Source organism: Herpailurus yagouaroundi, unplaced genomic scaffold, assembly GCF_014898765.1.
Source record: "Herpailurus yagouaroundi ecotype Mexico unplaced genomic scaffold, PumYag 196, whole genome shotgun sequence".
Lineage (NCBI taxonomy): Eukaryota > Metazoa > Chordata > Mammalia > Carnivora > Felidae > Herpailurus > Herpailurus yagouaroundi.
Genome location: NW_024412427.1, coordinates 18,016,756 through 18,034,769, shown reverse-complemented (window position 1 = coordinate 18,034,769; position 18,014 = coordinate 18,016,756). Strand labels below are relative to the sequence as shown.

At 44.5% G+C, this 18,014-nt stretch overlaps 1 protein-coding gene across 5 annotated transcripts in view; it reads left to right on the top strand.

The window, feature by feature from the left end:
• Positions 1-18,014, top strand: part of SLC23A2 (solute carrier family 23 member 2) — a 109,894-nt gene that overhangs the window by 11,391 nt on the left and 80,489 nt on the right. For 4 of the 5 annotated variants that reach the window (XM_040447620.1, XM_040447614.1, XM_040447616.1 and 1 more), the window contains one exon: positions 540-603. The gene's annotated coding sequence lies outside the window, so the exon portion shown is untranslated. Of the gene's footprint in view, positions 1-539; positions 604-7,217; positions 7,333-18,014 lie in introns of those variants that run through there. The other variant, XM_040447617.1, reaches the window with a different exon arrangement.

Below are 18,014 nucleotides of genomic sequence, written 5' to 3'. Positions count from 1 at the left end.
CAGAGAGAGAGAGAGACAGAGCATGAACAGGGGAGGGACAGAGAGAGAGGGAGACACAGAATCGGAAACAGGCTCCAGGCTCCCAGCCATCAGCCCAGAGCCTGACGCGGGGCTCGAACTCCCGGACCGCGAGATCGTGACCTGGCTGAAGTCGGACGTTTAACCGACTGCGCCACCCAGGCGCCCCAAAAAACTGGCTATTTTAAAATGACTTAAAGTAATTGATTTTTGCCCTTCTTGCTCTTTGACCCCCCCCCCCCCCATTCAAAATCCAGGCGTTGTGTTAGGAGAACCCAACAGTGATAAGAGGTGGTAGGGTGTAGTGGAGCATTTGCAGGCTGCTGATAGGAAATTTGGTCAGGGTAGTTTTCTTGCTGCTTTCAGCAAAGTTCTCTTAAGTTATGGACTCTTTGATTTACCGGCTGGACTTTTTAGTTTTATTTCTGGAAAATATGTATTAAAACTTTACAGTGAAGAGCGTGGAGTCCCTATTTTAATGACCTCACCCACCTACTTGTGATTTTTTTCCCTCTCTCCAGGCCTTGAATAAGATTTGAGAATGCTTGTTCCATTACGAAAAACGGAAGTGCAGAAACCACAGAGGTAGGTCGACACCCTTCTTTTATAGAGCAAAACACGTGAGGCCCACTAGTTAATGACTCTCCTGCACATACGCCACTGTGCTTAGTCTGCAGTGTGGGCTTCTGGACTCCCAGTGAAGTGCTTTCTCCCGCTAATCCTTGTGTTCTGCATGGTGCTGACTAGGCCGTGCTGTGATGTGAATCTTGGGTTTGGAGGATGCAGTCTTTATAATGGATTTACTTTGAGAGCCGGAGAAACTTGATTTTACTTTCAGTGCTGGAGTTCTGGCATGTGCTGTCAGTACACATTCTGAGTCATGCTTTGAGACCATGAACAAGTAGCCTTTATTTATTTATTTAAAAAAAAAAAATTTTTTTTTTCAACGTTTTTATTTATTTTTTTTTGGGACAGAGAGAGACAGAGCATGAACGGGGGAGGGGCAGAGAGAGAGGGAGACACAGAATCGGAAACAGGCTCCAGGCTCCGAGCCACCAGCCCAGAGCCCGACGCGGGGCTCGAACTCACGGACCGCGAGATCGTGACCTGGCTGAAGTCGGACGCTTAACCGACTGCGCCACCCAGGCGCCCCTAGTAGCCTTTAAATGTCAGAGAAGCCAAGCCCGTTTATTGAAGTCTTTGATAGTCAAGGTGAACAGTCAATTTACTCATCTCACCCAGATGTTTACCCTTGATCATGAAGCTACCGTTTGAAGGAAAATAACCTTCATCTAGGTTTGAAATGTGTACTGATCCATTTCCTTTTGAAAATTTAGTAACTGGGGTTAATTCTAAAATGTGTTGTTTTGCCACATTGTGTCTGTGCCTACATTTTTTTTTTTTTTAAAGAGTATAGTTTTGGTAATTCTAATATAACCACATATGAAATGGAAGCTTTTTTTCTGTCACGTAACCTGGCTCCTTTTTTCTTATTGCTTCACCGTTGTTAGCATACTGACTTAGTAACATGGCTCAAGATGGTTCTTGCAGCTAGGGGGAAGGAGAGGACGTACTTCCATGCACATCCCATTGGCCAGAACATAGTCATGTGGTCACATCTAGCTGCAGGGGAAGCCGGGAGATGTTGCCTGAATTTTGTTGGTTGTGTCCCCAGCTTAAAATCAAGGGGTTTTGTAATAATAAATTGAGTGAGAGAGGACTCTTGTTGGAGACACCTGGTGGTCTCTGATACTTCTGATGAAATACAGACATTGCACATAGAACAACGCATAGTTGGAAGTAAGTTGTATATAAAGTGTTTTTTAATTCTGTTTAGCTTTCTGTATGTTTGAAATTTTCCGGAAGTTTATTGAGGCCGTTTTGTATTTTCCAATTTACTTTACCAAGTGCCAGTTGAATGTTGTAACACTAGGGGGTGCTGTAAGTCAGCGCCTTTGCTCTTCGTGTTTCCAGAATTATTTCCCCACCCCAAGTTGGCTCATTACAGAATCAGAGTAGTTTCTGTCCAGTTGATAATCCTAAACTTTCTCTGTTGTTTTACTCCATTTTTCAACATTAAAATGTCAGTATATAACATTTATTTGGAAAAGCAGAAATAACCACCCAGATATAAGGATGTTTTCTCAAAACAGTTCAGATTTTGTCCTTAAAAGGAAAACATAAACCAGAGATTACATTAATCAAATATTTTCAAATGCATAATGATTTCTGAAGAGTTCAACATTTTTTTCAGTATTTGTTTTAAGGTTAGCCTTTTAGTTGCTTTGCATATTTTTTTGGTCCTAGATTTACTACACTTCCAGGCACTAAGATTTCAACTACTTCTGATTTGTCCCTTAATAATGGGAGGGACATAAAACTTAGAAAATCAGGGGAATGTAAAGAAGAAATACTCAGAATCCTGCTTTACAGAAATGACTAAAGTAATCGGTGTATTGCCACCTCCTTTGCTAGTAAGTATACTTGTGCATGCATGTATACGATACTTTACAAGGTGAGCAAATCATGAGTTAATGCTAGTGTTTGGCGTGTTTTTTCTGTGTTCATTTTTTAAACCAATTTTATTTTTTATTTTTATTTTGAGAGGGGGGAGAGGGAGCGCGTGCGCAGAAACAGAGAAGGGTCAGGGAGAGAGAGAGAGTCTTTAAGTAGGCTCCTTGCTTTCAGTGCAGAGCCTGACATGGGGCTCAATCTCACAAACCATGAGATCATGACCTGAGCCAACATCCAGAGTCAGATGCTTAGCTTAACCTACTGAGCCACCCAGGAGCCCATTCTGTGTTTATTTTGTAATGATCTACCTTTCTGAAGTATTTTATTCTAAGTTTTTAAACTCATTTTCTGAGTTAGACTCATTACCTGTAAATCATTACTTTGTCTTTCCATTTCTAGTATTAGAACTTTTTTTTAAAAGTTTATTATTATGAGAGAGTGCACAAGAGCACAAGAGTTGGGAGAGGGCAGAGGGGGAGAGAGAGAATCCCAAGTAGGCTCCATGCTGTCAGCCAGAGCCCAACTGGGGGAGGGGGAGCTCCATCTCACAAACTGTGAGATTGTGACCTGAGCCAAACTCAAGAGTAGGACGCTTAACCTACTGAGCCACCCCGGCGCCTCTCCAGTGTTAGAACTTTTAAAACCTTTTTTCATATTGTAGGAATTAGGACAGCCTTCTATAGTGGAGGCTATCAGACTCCATCTGTTTCTGGCTTTAATGGGTACCACTTGGGGTTTTTCGGAGTGAGTATCACTGGCTGTTGGCATGAGATAGGGATTCTTTTGGAGGACTTGTTTTCTTCTGTGTCAGATGTGCTAAGAGTTATTTGAAAATTGATGATGAGTTTTATCCAGAGCCTTTTTGGTTTTCATTGGTCTTATAGGCTTTCTTCTTTCTACCTGTTGATGTGAGTTGTGATACTAGGTTTTTTTCCTTTTTGTTGTTAAGTTGGAGATCAAGATGGTACTAGATTTCTAAAATGGTTCACCAGTCTTTTTCTCCTTTTCCAGTGCTCTGCAGCTGAGTAGCATAGGAAGTGACTATTCCTTAGCGCTTGGAGACATTTGCCTGGGAAGCTAATTGGGCCTGTGTATTTTTGAGTGGAAGGTTTCCATCTGCTTTGGCCTTGGGAGGTGTGTTCAAGAACCTTCTTGGATGTATTTATCAAATTTATCTTTTTTTTTTCTTATTTTCTAGCTAATTTTTCTCTAATTTCTTACGCTTTGTGTATGATATTTTATTGCTTACTCTTCCTTTTCGTAAGGGTGTGCTTACAGTTTCAGCTTCACCTTTGACCCAACAGTTATTTTGGAGAAAGGTTGAAAATTTTGAAGTTGTTAGACTTTGTTGGTTAATAATTCTTTTGATCTCTTTGGGCATTATCCTCAGGCAGTGAGGAAAAAATAAATGCTCCTTTTTGTGGGGGTTGAACTTTTCATTTGTGATGATGGTCAGTTTTCACAAATGCTCTTTAGCCAATGAAATTAGGTTCTGTTTTCTGTGGGATGCACAGTCTGGTACCTATCATATGTGCTTTATTCATTTTATCGGTCAGGTTTTCTAATTGATAAGAAAACTCACATGGAGATGCAGCCTATGCCCCTGTCCCTCCACCCTCTTGCACCCATCTTCTTGGAGACAGGTGTGTTTATGAACCTTTTTTATGTCCATGAAGTAATGTTTGGAAATAAAAATTGACATGATGCTTCATTTGTGAATTTTTTGCTTTCTACCAATGTGAAGTTTGCCCCATTTATTACTTTCCCCGCATTTATTACTTCCTAGCATGATTTCATTGTGTCTGTTACTTAAAAAATCACGAGGCAGCATTACTGTTGCTTTACTTGTGCGTCACTTTAGGGTATATTGTTGGGTGTTGGTGTTTATTTTCTGGTGCATCTGAGAATAGGTTGAATTTAACTCATTTACAGTTTGGTTTGTGTTTTAGTCTGTAATGTTTCAAATTTTAATGTGGTTTCCTTTAAAACACACACACACACACACACACACACACACACACACACACACACACAAAACAAGCCCTAAAAAACCCACCCCTGTTTCTCCAGTAGTTGTCGCTAAGATCTAATGGTGTTTTAAAACTCCTGCCTGTTTGCAAGATGGGGTTTAGCATTATTTTACTGCCTGTCTTCAGTCTTTATTAATGTAATCTTGCTTGATCTGCTTTATTGTTATTACATTTTTCATATCACCTAGCATATGCTTAGAGAATAATTTGACATTGCATTCAGTCTTATAATTAGGTTTATCTTCATTATTTAGTTTTGCCCTGACCTTGACGGTTGGGGTTGGCATACATGATTAGCAGCCCTGTGTATTAGTGGCCTCCCTGGATTTTGCCTCTTACGTGGTTGGAATAATAAACCTCAACCTCTCAGCCTCCCCCCACCTCCTTTTTCTTAGCCTGCGCATGTCTGAGGTTGCATTTTTTGGTTTTCCTACATTAAGGGCAGCTTGTGTGGGTATAAAATTCTTTGGGGAAACCTTTTCCTCGGTTCTCTGTCTCCACTTTCTATTGCCTTCTGGCATTTTCATGCTGCCTTGGAAAATCCTGGGGCTCATCTTTATCATTGCTATTAAGTAAACCAAATATTTTCTCCTTCTCTCTGGATGTTTCTACACCTTTTTCTTCTTGTAGCTAAATTATTTTGCCAGGATGTGACCAAGTATAGGTTTTTTTGCCTCTGATTTTGCATGAATTTGGTGTGCCTTTGTGATCTCTGTACTCAGATTTTTCTCAATCTCAGAGTAGTTTTTATTCTGTATCTTTTTTATATTTTCTATCCCATTGGTTCTTTATAAAAAAGTTTTATCGAGATGGAATTCACACACGACAAAGTTCTCCCCTTTAGCACATACAGTTCAGCGGCCTCCAGTGAATCAGACTTGCATAACCATCACCTTCAAGTTTGGAACATTTTCTTCATCCCATAAAGAAATCTCAAACTCATTAACAGTCCCTCCCCATTCTTGTCCCCCATCTCCACCCCAGCCCCAGGCAACCACTAATCTACTTTCTGTCTCTCGAGATTTGCCCTGTCTGGACATTTCATGTAAACGGGAGCCCTACAACATGACTGGCTTCTTTGTTCTCTTTAAGTCTAGTCAAGGAGCACAGGTTGTTCATGTCTTGGTTTTGCTCTTTGCTTTTGTCCCTCTGTGGTTCTCATCTGTGGACTGTTAACTGCCTTTCTGGACTTCTCCTTGTCTGCCCATGTTTCTTTAGCTTGTCCTCCACCCATTAGTTTTCTGCTACTTCCTCCAGTTTTCACTTGTGTTTGTCGCTTCTTTAACACCCCCAGCTTGTCATCTTTTGGTCCTGTTCCCCTTTTTTAAAAAAAATAACAACTGTTTTGTTCTTTTTAATTCTTCACTCTTTTGTTCCAAATTGAAATTTTCTTTTGGTTCCTGCAGTTTAACCTTTTTGAGGTGAGAATCTTCATAGAACATCCCGAGGACAGTTCTTGTGTTCAGGGTACAGGGACTGGATTATTTTTTCCGTAGGCTATCTACTGGGTCTTCTCTCCCGGTTCACTTTGGAGCGAGGGGCCTTCTGGTCTCCCTGGGCGTGTCACCCCGATGCTTTGGGTGTGTCACGTGTGACCTGTGCACTGGGGACCTGTGGGGGTGAGTCTCCTGCTCCTGGACACTGCAAGCTCTTGGCTCCCAACCTCCTCCTCAGCTTCTACTGTGGCCTCTCCTCCAGTCAACTGGCATCTTTCTCTTGTGCCCACCGCGGACTTCCCTAAGATCGTTCATGGATGAGTCACTCTCAGGCTGCTCTCTAGGTTGTCCTGTCTCCTCTGCCTTTATCACATCTTTCAAGATGTACTCTGCTGCTGGTGGATGCCCCTTCTGCCCGGCTGCTTCTCCTCTGAGCCTGTGGTCTCTGTGTGGTGTTGGGGAGATGGAGGTGGTACTTGCCCTCTCACGGCACATCCCCAGGGGCCCAGAGGCCCACCGCCCAGGCTTCTGGCAGGCCCTGGCCTGGAGTCAGGACCGGAAAGGACAAAGTCCGAGTACGGGTGTGGCTCCTTCCGTCTTATGGGTACCAGAGGCACGTGCCTCTGTGTTTCTTCAGGCGCTTCGACTCTCCAGTGGGGCCTCTGCAGCTGGGACCTGCATAGCGGGTACCACACGCAGCCGGGCTCCAGCCCTTGGCTCTCCGTATTGCAGTTACTCGTGGCTTTTCCTATCATTGGAGTGAAGACATCATGCCTGGAAAATGTATTTTTAATCTTTGAAAGTCTTTGACCTTTGAAAACAATTGTTTTGGGGCTCCCAAGGGGGGAAATGAGAAATTACCAGGAAGCAAAATTAATCCCCCCCTTTCACGGAGCTGAAAGCAGTGTGGGTGGACTTGTTCATCTGAACAGAGTGTTTGGAAAGATAGGTTTTAATTACCCTTGTTTGTGTGGGTTTGAGAAATGTGATCCCAGCGACTGGTTGGTTTCCACAATACAATATCCAGGTGCCACGTAGAAACCTGCTACAGACTGAGGGTAAGCGGGCCGAATTAGAAGTGTGCAGTAACCGTTCGTAACCAGGTGGTGGCTGTTGTGTAATACAGATGGATAGCATTTCTGACTAGGTGGTGTGGTTATACAATTTTGGCGAGCCTGTGTGGGTTATAAAAGCTGAAATTCCTTCGGTACCTGAAGCGTCTCAGGCTGAGCATTAGAACGGTCCCAGCCCAGCACAGATGCCAGCAGAGAGTTGGTGGGGGGGATGCTAATGAATGAATGTTTTTGTGGACAGGGTAAGATTTCCTTCTGCAGGTAAGACCATTTTTTGGTACGTGAACTCTGCTTTGGGGGAATTAGCGTCTGTGTATGTGTCTCTGTCTGCATGTGCATCTGGGGCTGCAGGGTCCATTTCCGCACGCACGCATCTGTGACCATGTGCTCCCGTCCGTGGCTGTGTGTCTGGTTTTCCGAAGATACACAACTATGTCTGCGTGTGTGTCTGTGGGCGGGTGAGGAGCCTGCGGCTCCAGCTTGCCCAGCTGTGTTACTAGAAAGTCTCCAGCCTGAGTTTCTCAGTGCCGTCTGACAATATTTAAATAACCGAACATTAGCATTTATACAACTCTTAGAAGGCAGTGCCCTTCATTAAACATGTGAGAAACAGTGACCTTAGAACCCCATCTGTAACAGCTGAAATGTCAGATACGGTGTGTTTCAGGTGCTCGTTTACCTTGTCTGAGTGAGGTCCAGCCCCCAGCCATCCAAGGCTTTGTGTGCCTTTTATGTTTTCTTTTATGCAGAATTTTCGGGGTTCAAGGAAAACTAAGTACACAAACAAAAAGGAGTACAGACTAAACAAACTTCATGGAGAGCTGGAGTCTTTTATAGATGAATACATCAATTTTTTAATCCTTTAAGGTTGGGGGATTATCAAAATGTTAGGTTCAGACACTAAAAAAAAAAAGCTGTACATGTGTAGCACAGGATTCTAAGTGGTTGCAGTCTCTGTGGTGAATGGATATATTTTTTTTATGAATTAGGAATATGTTCCTTTGCAGAAAAAAGACTATATGACATACTCCCAGGCATGAGATGTTTATTGACGGTCAGGGAAAAGGCTCCCATTTATTGAAGGTCAGGGGAAACCTATTATTTTGATCACTGTGTACTTGGGGTTAACCTGGAGAAGAATTACAGCGTCTCAGCCCCAGGTAATTGCAGTGCAGTTTAGGCAAACCCACATTCAGTCATCAGGTAATCCATCAGTGTAGGTGAAATTTCAGAGTGCCCTTTTCCTTATCTTGGGAAAGTGTGTGAGGAGGAGACAGAAGTCTTGATAAAGTGGGGGTTGCGTGAGGAGAAAAAAGATAACTGCAGAAGAGATTTGCAGATGTAATGGACGGTAGGAAGGAAGCAGGTGGTGGAGGGGACTGAGTAAAGGTGCCAAAGTCCAGCAAAACTAAGCAGGTGTCATGGGCAGTTAGGAAAGGAGGGAAGGACGAGCTTGACCTCTGTCTGCAGGTGAGGGAAGGAAATCTGGCTTTGGCGCTGGGGGCTGGAGGAACTGATAAGAACGTTCCAGAGAGGAATGGTGTAGTCTGAAGAGTAGTTCAGAGGGAGGGCTGATAAGTACATTGAGCTTGAGGCGATGGGGTGAAGGATTGTGGGAAATGCTTCTGCTAGCACCTGAGCCTTTCCCAGTCCAGGCAGCCGTGGCAAAGCAGTTGGAGGTGACTCTGTGCCCTCCGGAGGCTTCCCCTGCAGGAGGAGAGGGAGCACGAGTCCTCAGTTGTGCTGGAAAGGGAGGGTGGAGCCGGGGGCTGGAGCAGCACCGAGGCGGCCACAGGGTTAGCAGGGCACAGCCATCCCTAGAAGTCACCTTAGCACTCAAGTTTGTCTTTGTACTGGGAAAGGGGTGGTGGGGGAGCTGGCAGATGGCAAAGGTCCTTTGGAGATGTGCTGGAGGAGGAAGCTTTTTCCCATTCCTGGATAGTAACTGGGAGGCTTTTCTTAGCTTCTTCCAAAATGACCTTTACACGTAACTGTCTGGGCCTCTGGCGGGTGCTCCTCTTCGGAGCCTCGTGCCGTTGGTGTCTGAGGACACTGGAGCAGCTCTCATGCTCTCAGGATTGCTGTGCCTGCCACTTGCCCTTGGCTTTTGTCCAAGGGAAAATCAGCCTCTCTGCCTCTGTTTTCTGAGTTGTGAAAGGGTGAGAATAATAGCCCTTCCGGTATTTTTGTAAGGGTTAAGTGAAATCCTGTTTGTATCTTGGATATAATAGGCAGTCAGTTAATTCTGAGCATGCTCTTATCTTGCTGTTACAATTCCGTACAAAATTAGCTTCCCAGTGGCTCCTAAAACTACCGATTAATAATTTAAGGTAGTCTTTAAATAAAAAGAAAAAAAACCCACTTGTACAAAATGATATGTTAAATCATATAGTAGAAGTAAATACGATAAAACTTGATTTTGCTTGAGTTTTCTCAAATATACATTTATATTTTAATTCTGGCCTATATTTTAATTTACTTCATTACCTGTCCTCGCCTCACTTGTCCTGGGCACAGGATTTCCCTGAGTGAATCTGGAGGGCAGGGACAAGTTTTGTTTCAGATGTATGACTTGCCTCTGGGAAAATGTTCAAGTTTTCCTTAAATATTTGAGTGCCTTTTATGTGGTGGGCACTGCATCCCTGTCCCTATCCCTGCCTGGTCAGGGAGCTAGACCAAGAAGGCATGTGCCATGGAAACATGGAAGGGGGGCAGCAAACCCAGGGATGCTTCTTGGAGGAGGAGGCTTCTTGAGCTCCGACCTGGGAACTGCAGGTCATTGTGGCCCATGTGGATGGTACCTGGGGTGGGAGAGGCATTGTTAAGATAATGAGGCTCAAGGTCTTGTCATAATTGTGTTTAAAGAAAGTTTAGGGAAGAAATTTCTGCTGGATGAGATCAACTGCAGAAGATGTCTGCTAGCTACCACATTAGGTCAGAAGAACAAGGATCCCTGATGAGTTTGTATTTTAAAGCCCCTACACCAGCAGAACATTAGCTGCTTTGACCTTTTACTGTACGCCTGACTCCCGTCTTCCCCTCACTGAGCAGTCGATGAGTCAGCGTCTTGCCCTCTGGATCCCATGACCGTCACTTTTCATGGCTCAGCCTGTGTGTAAACTGACATCAGCTTAAATCCAGTTCCCTCTCAGCCTGGATTTAAGAGCTCTCTTAGGATTTAGAGTTCAGTTTGGGTCTAGAGCCTTTTCTGTACCCTGGCCTCTCGGGCCCTGTCTCTAGAAGAGACGGAAGGGGTCTTCTGCAGGCACAGAGTGTTCTTTAACATCTCTTGTTTCATTTTAGCAGTTGGGGGTTTTCACATTATGCTTCATAAAATACTTGTTTTCGAATAGGAATGATCTTCCCTTACCCTGTGGTGTTCCAGGAAGATCTGCCATGTCTTCCCAGGGGGCCCTGCGGCCGAGGCCCCCGACTCCATTTTCAGGGGACACCCAGGTAGTCCAGCAATATTTGCCCGAAGGCTTTTCTTCCGCCTTCGGAGCAGGGTTGTCACATGGGGGCACCTCATGGGCCCCAGGGGTGTGACCTCTCAAGGACTGTTCCTCCTGGAGTTCTCAGCAGGTTTCTGACATGGAACCTGGCAGCTGACTCTGGGCTCCCCTCCGGAAATCCAGGTTTTATCCGACTTCTTTTAAACTTCTCCTCCTGAGAGAAAAGTCGACAAACTGAGATGGTGACAGAAAGCTGTCACCAGCTCGTTGCGGGGATTGGAGATTTTCTTGATAGCAGCCATGGAGGTCGTTTGGTATAGGGCTCTGATAGATGCTGAAGAAGGGCCACTCGGAGGCTTTTGTTCTGGGTGGTCTCTTCCTATAGCAAGGAGATAGTACGACACTTTAGCAGTGTCTTCATCTTGCACCACTTGGAATGTTACTTGAAGCCCAGAAAATAACCTGATTTAAATTGGGTACTTGGAATATGCTTTCTATGTCACTCGGCAGGGCATTAGTGACATCGGTGACTTTTAGGCTTGTGTATGTGTGTGTGTGTTGACTGAGCCACAGTAAAGTATTTTACCTTGAAACTAGACACCCTTGTCTCATGAGATATGCTCTGAGGTTTTTTTGTTCTGCTAAATTTCATCGTCTTACAAATTCTGGCTGAGATCATGGCCCACTACTAGTGGGTACTGACTGGCAGTTTGAAAAATAAGAGCAAAAGTTCTTGGAGTGTTTCGGAAAAGGCTGCAGGAGGGTGGGCCCCCCCCCCCCCCCCGTTATACCCTATGACCGTAACTGTCATCACAAGATCAAATAATAACCACCCCTAACTGGTTCATTCGCTGCTGCCTAAAGGGAATAATAATAGCTAGGATGAATGTCAGGATTGTAAACTTTCTAAAGCAGGACCCTATGTATTAGGCAACCATTTAAGTCCTTTTATTTAATTAAAGGGAGTTGAACATCTATAAGTTGAGGATATGTGTTCCAATAATCCTTTTTTGTCTTGGATTAAAAGCATTTAGGTCAAATGTTAGCATTTAACAGAATTTAATGGAGCAGCCGCAGTTCAACTATAATCCCCTAATGATGGGATTTAAGCAGAGAGAGCCACGGATTGGCTTTTAAAATGTGCTTTATCATTGAACCTGGCCGGCTCTGAAAGCTCTTGTTTGTACCTTGGTAAGAACCAAACTACCACTTGGCAAGTTGAGGTTTTGAGTTTCTTTATCCCAAAGTTTTCCTTGTTAGTCATACTCTCAGCTGTCTGGGTAGGTTGCTGCAGAGAAAGTAGTTTTATCCCACCCCAGGTTGTCCATCAAAAGGTGGGGGTAATCTGAGGACCGCTGGCATCAGAACGTTTGTGCGTTTGTTAAAAATGTTCCCGTTGGGGGGGGGGTTGCGCCTGGGTGGCTCAGTCGGTTGAGCGTCCAACTTTGGCTGAGGTCATGATCTCACTGAGTTCGAGTCCTCCATTGGGCTCACTGCTGTCGGCTCTAAGCCTGCTTGTGATCCTCTGGCCCCCCCCCCCCCGCCCCTCCCCTGCTCGTGCTCTTTCTCCCCACCGCACCTCAAAAATATTAAAAAAAAAATGTTCCCAGGTCCCAATATAGGTCTACAGAATCAGAATTTGGAGGAGGGAACATTTTTTAAGTCGGTGGGATTATGGGAGTTTTAAATTGTTTTTTTTTCCTTTGAAAATCTATTTTTACCAAAGTATAGTTCACATACAGTAAATGGATATACATACAGATGGAGCCACCAGAATCACAACCATGGTGTAGAGTATTTCTTCAGTGTTTCCTTCCTTCTGCCTATGGGAGTCCCTCCTCCCTTCCTGCAGTAGATCCCCACTATCTGCTTCCTGTCACCGTAGATCAAGGAGTCAGGCAGCATGTCCTGGGTCCAGCTTCTTTCATTCAACATAGTGTCTGTGCATTTTCTCCACGTTTATGCATCAGTAGTTGCTTCCTTTTTATTGCTGAGTATTTTTTGTAGGGACCCACCATGGCTTGTTTATCCATTTGCCTGTCGATGGACCTTTTGGGGTCTTGAATTTGGGGCTGTTATAATGAAGACAGCTTTGAGACTTTGTCCACAGGTATTTGTGTGGAAGAAGTCTGTATTTTGAATAACCTTCCCACGCAAGTCTTAGGCATATGAACTACTGATTCTTTCTATTCTTATTCTTCTTGTATCATTTTGGAGAACTGTAAAAGTTGGATTTGGCATGCATTTATGTTTTTGATGTAGTATTCATTCAGTGCCATCTATATGGGGTAAATGTGTAGTTGATTAATGTTTACTGAGTATCCTGTGCTCAGAGCTGGGAATATAAAGATGAATTGTACACAGGAGAATTCTGCCCTTTGGGAGGACTCTTAGTGGTTCCTTCATTCAGCCATTAAGTGCTTTGGACTAGGTACTGCCAGATGGTGATGGGAAGACACATTTTCTTAGGTTTTGCTTCCAAGAAACACAAAGTCTTGGTTAGTAAACTCCGGGAGCAGCTCAGACTTTAAATTCTGTTTGGATAGTACCATCATACTGCCAAGTCAGGTGGCTGTGGGAAGCCACAGTAGGGAGTCGACACATTCCTGAACAGCAGAGAAATGGTCAGATTAAGTGCAAAAGAAAGGATCAGTGGCTGAATAGTTGACCAAAGAAGTGCTGGTTCAATGCTGTTATTCTGCATTTGTTCATGATTATTGGTGGTTCACTTCCTGGAGAAATGGAAGCTTATTAAATAAAGATCTGAATATTTTACTTTCCTACTTGCTCATAGCAGCATTTGCCAAATTGCTGTTTTTCTACCCTGTCAGGCTGCAGATTTATTTTGAGGTTGAAAAAGATTTTTGTTTTTAGGAGCCGGTGATGGCTTCCTACTTGCTTTAGGATAGTGATTAAAAAAAAAAAAAAAATTATTTGACAGAGAGAGAGGAAAGGGCAGAGAGAGGGAGAGAATCCCAAGCAGGCTCCACGCTCAGCACAGAGCCGGACGCGGGGCTTGATCTCACGAACTCTGTGAGATCATGACCTGACCCGAAACCAAAAACTGGACACTTAACTCACTGAGTCACCCAGGTGCCCCATAAGTTTGGAATCATGCCATATTTGTCCTTCTGTGACTGGCTTGTTTTACTTAACATAGTCTTATGCATGCTATTTTTTTTAAACCTGATTCTTTACATAATATAAGGTGAACGAACATCTTTCTATGTCAGTCATTATTTCTGTGTCCTGTTTTTACTGACCACGTGGTATTTCTTTGTAGGAATATACCATAATTTTGCCATTCAATTTCCTAGTGTTGAATATTAGATTTTTCCTGATTTTTAGTCTTATTAATAATGTTAATGTGCACAATTTCATACCTAAATCTTTGCATCCTAATTAACAAATATTAAACAGTAAATATATCTATTAATGTTAGAAGTGAACATTAATAGGCCTCTTTTGATACATATAATCAAATTGCCTTTTCATTAGCAAATTTATTTTTCATTAGGAGTGTAAGTTTGTCTATTCACTGTCTTACAAATAAGGGATTAAAAACAACCCACATAGTTTTAAAAAAGTACCTCATTTTAATATACTTTCATTTGAGTTAAAAAAAAAATTTTTTTTAAATGTTTATTTTTGAGAGAGAGCGTGAGCGTGAGCGGGGCAGAGAGAGAGGGAGACACAGACTCTGAAGCAGGCTCCAGGCTCTGAGCTGTCAGCACAGAGCTCCATGTGGGGCTTGAACCCACGGAATGTGAGATCATGACCTGAGCTGAAGTCAGTCACTTAACTGACCAAGTCACTCAGGCATTCCCCCCCCCCCCCCCGGTTTTTTTAATGTTTATTTATTTTTGGGAAAGAGAGTGTGTATGAAAGGGGGAGGGGCAGGGAGAGGGGGAGACACAGAATCTGAAGCAGGCCTCAGGGATTTCTGTTGTCTCGTCTGTTTGTCAGTTTTTGTGAGCTCCCCTGTTTATTCCAACTTTGTGTTAGGGTTCCTATCTAATAGAGCACATTCTTATTATTTTTTCAGATATTTGTGGCTATCCTTATTCTTCCACAGGAATTTTAGCCCCCTTTCTCTTCTTTTGCGGTATTAATTTTTATTGAATTCATATACATTATGTATATCGGAAAATGAATATACGAATAGCACTCTTATTCCAGGGTTGAGTCTTTTTTTCTAGTTATTTAAATCTGCTTTATGATCCCTAGTAATAGTTGACTGTTGTATAAATAAAGGTCATGCACATTTTTTGTGAAACTTAAGTATTTAATGCTATAATTGCCATTTTTAAAAATGTAATTTATTGTCAAGTTAGCTATGTACAGTGTGCTCTTGGTTTCAGGGGTAGATTCCCGTGATTCATCACTTCCATGCTCATCCCAACAAGTGTCTTCCTCAATGCCCATCACCCATTTCCTCTCTCCCCAGCTCCCCCACCAACCCTCAGTTAGTTCTCTGTATTTAGGAGTCTCTTATGGTTCGCCTCCCTCTCTGTTTGAAACTATTTTTTCCTCTATAATTGCCATTTTAAACAGGATTTGTTCATCCTGTTGTCTTCAGGGGTCGGTAAACTTTTCCATAAACATCTCAGGTTTTCTGGCCCAGATACCCTGTCACGTGTGCTTCTTCCTTGCTGTTGTTTACCACCCATGACAACGTAAAACCCACTCTTACCTGGGGGCCCTGCAAAGCCAGGCAGGGCGGTATTTTGCCAGCTTCGGAACCAGATGCTTGTTGCTGGCATTTGGGTAATGTTTGAGCCAATCAGCGCCAAAGGAGCTCTGCTCACATATTTTGTGCCTAGCTGGCTATCGGTAGATTCTCTGACTTTCCTACCTCTTGGTTGTGGTTCTCATTTGCTCCTTTCCTTTCAGACACTTCCCTCCTCTTTCTGTCAGTCGAATGATCGCAGTGATGTCCACACCCTGGCTTGTCCCTGACATCCGTGCATCCACGGTGTTACAGATGTGGTGAATGTTGGCTGTTAATCTCCTTTTCCAATTTAGTAAGAGTATTAAGCCAGACTGAGTCTTACATTATATTTAGTACCTTTATTTTTTCACAGTGTATTTATTCATTGCACAAATAGCGGGCAAACTTCAATACAGGTGCCAAATTGAGCCGCGCAAGCCAGGGATACAGGCAGTGGACGTGTGGTCTGGCTGGGCAGGCAGACGTGATCTCGCTGTATCAGCCATCCATCCTCATGCTTCCTGGATGCGTGCTTCCTGTGAGGTGGCGAGCAGAGGAAGCACTGATGGGAGTTACCCCGATGGAAGGGGGCGAGCTAAAGGGTGTTGATTTGGGCGGCACTGCCTGTACGTGAGCTTGAGGGCTCGTGAGGGACCCAGCACCCGAGAACCTGAAAGATGGAAATGACGGCGCAGTGGGGCCACGCTTCCCAGGAGGCTTCACGGTGACCCTGTGGCCTTGCTGAGGAATTGGGCTGCTATTCTCAGGTGCATCAGGACATATCAAAGGGCATGCTGGCTGCGCTTGTGTGGACAAGTGGAGTGCTCGAGCTAGAACAGGAAAGGGAGGCCAGAGGCGGTAGGGCTGTTGGTAAGGTGGTGGCGATGCCACACAGCGCCTGGAGGGTACGGCTCTGGGAGCTCCTGCTCTGGGGCAGGTGGGGGCTCCTGGAGAGGGAGTTTGGTGGTCCTTGCCCCGTTGGGGCCCCCCCAGAAATCTCAGGTAGGGCAGACGGCACACGGCAAGTCGGGCGGCTGGGCTTCCAGGCCAGCCTGGGCCATGTTCGCTCCAGGAGGGGGACTGGGGGTCTTGCTTGTATAAACGCTGTTAGGGCAGGAATGCTGATTAAAGTTTGAATCCTGCTCCACTGCTTTTGGTTGTGTGTCCTTTGGCAAGTTACTGAGCTGCTCTGAAGCTTACCTTCCCCTTGGAATTAGTGGAATATCATGCAATACCGTTTCCTACTCAGGAGGACAAGGGGCTGTTGATCTGGTGAGGCAGGTGCTTAGCTGGGAGACTGTGGTTGTCGCTCTCACTGTGTTGTTCCTCGTCCTTTTCATCGTTAATGAGCCCCATCACTCATCCCTCAGCTCCTCCTTTCCCTCATCACCGGGTCAGGGGCAAGATAGCAGTGGCTTTGCTTTAGTCTTCCTTTCTCAAGGAGTAGGAAGAGGGGCGATGGGGGGCTGGAGGCAGGCAGATCTTCCCCAGTGTTGGATTCCCTGGGAGATTTTGCCTTTTAACACAAACTTTAAACCAGACCCTAAGCCCCCCCCACCCCGCCCCCCCACTTTGGTCTTTTGCTGTGCTTTGCATCTGGGCCTTGACATTTCCCCACTCAAGTTCAGCCTATGTGGATGAAGCACTTTGCTGTGGGTTCTGGCCTTGAGACTGTCTTCTTCACTCTCAAACACTTGAGTGTGGAATGCTCTGTCACCTGGGGACTTGTGAGGATATCTTTCTGTGCTCATTGTTCAGTCTCCTCTCCTTCTTCCGCTCTCTGTCTTACTTGAAAAGGGTGTCCCCTCTTCCAGGTCTGGGAGCCTTCTGCTCCAGAGCCTCTCAGTGCATCACTGTCCTGTACAAGAGGCCCCATCTCCTCTTGTTGCTCACTGGGCTTGTCTTCAGGGTACCCCAAAGGGTGCTGCTCTGCAAGAGACAGCAAAGGCAGGGGGTAGGTCCCGGTAGAGCTCACAAGGGCCAGTTAAACATTCGGTAGAGAAATAGGACACGGGGTACTTGATGGAAAGTGGTCTTGCAACGGTGGAACTGTCCCCCTTTGTTTCCAGTCATGGGGGTGGTCACATTTGGGATCTGCCCCATGCATTATACGATGTTTAGCAGCACTCCTGGCCTCTACCTATTAGATGCTGGTGGCTCTCTCCGGGTTGTGATGGCTCTAGGCATTGCCAAATTTCCCCTGGAGGGAAAGTCCGGGTTGAGAGCTGCTGCTTTCAACAGACCATGGATAGGATATAACCAAGAATGCAAAATGTGCATGCATATTTAAACCAAAAGAGCCCCTCCATGTCATGATCTCATGGTTTGTGGGTTCAAGCCTGCATCTGGCTCTTTGCTGACAGCTTGGAACCTGGAGCCTGCTTCGAATTCTGTGTCTCCCTCTCTGCCTCTCCCTGGCTTGTGCTCTGTCTCTCAAAAATACACATTAAAAGAAAACTAAAAACAAGCAAAAAAACAAATGAGCCCCTCAAAAAAGTTTGATATGTGCATTTGATTCTGTTCTACTTGAGGCAACTTGATATTCTGGCAGCCGTTTCCTTTATTTTCCCACCTTGCACTCTACCAAACTATCAAATTTTGTGTGATTCTTTCTCTTATCTGCCTATATTTCGTTTTTCCCCTGGCTCATCCAAAGTCATTATTGAATGAAAGTCTGTAACAGAATTCCCTGAACAGGAGGTTTTCCTGCTTGTATTTCATCTTTCTTTCTTTCTTTCTTTCTTTCTTTCTTTCTTTCTTTCTTTCTTTCTTTCTTTCTT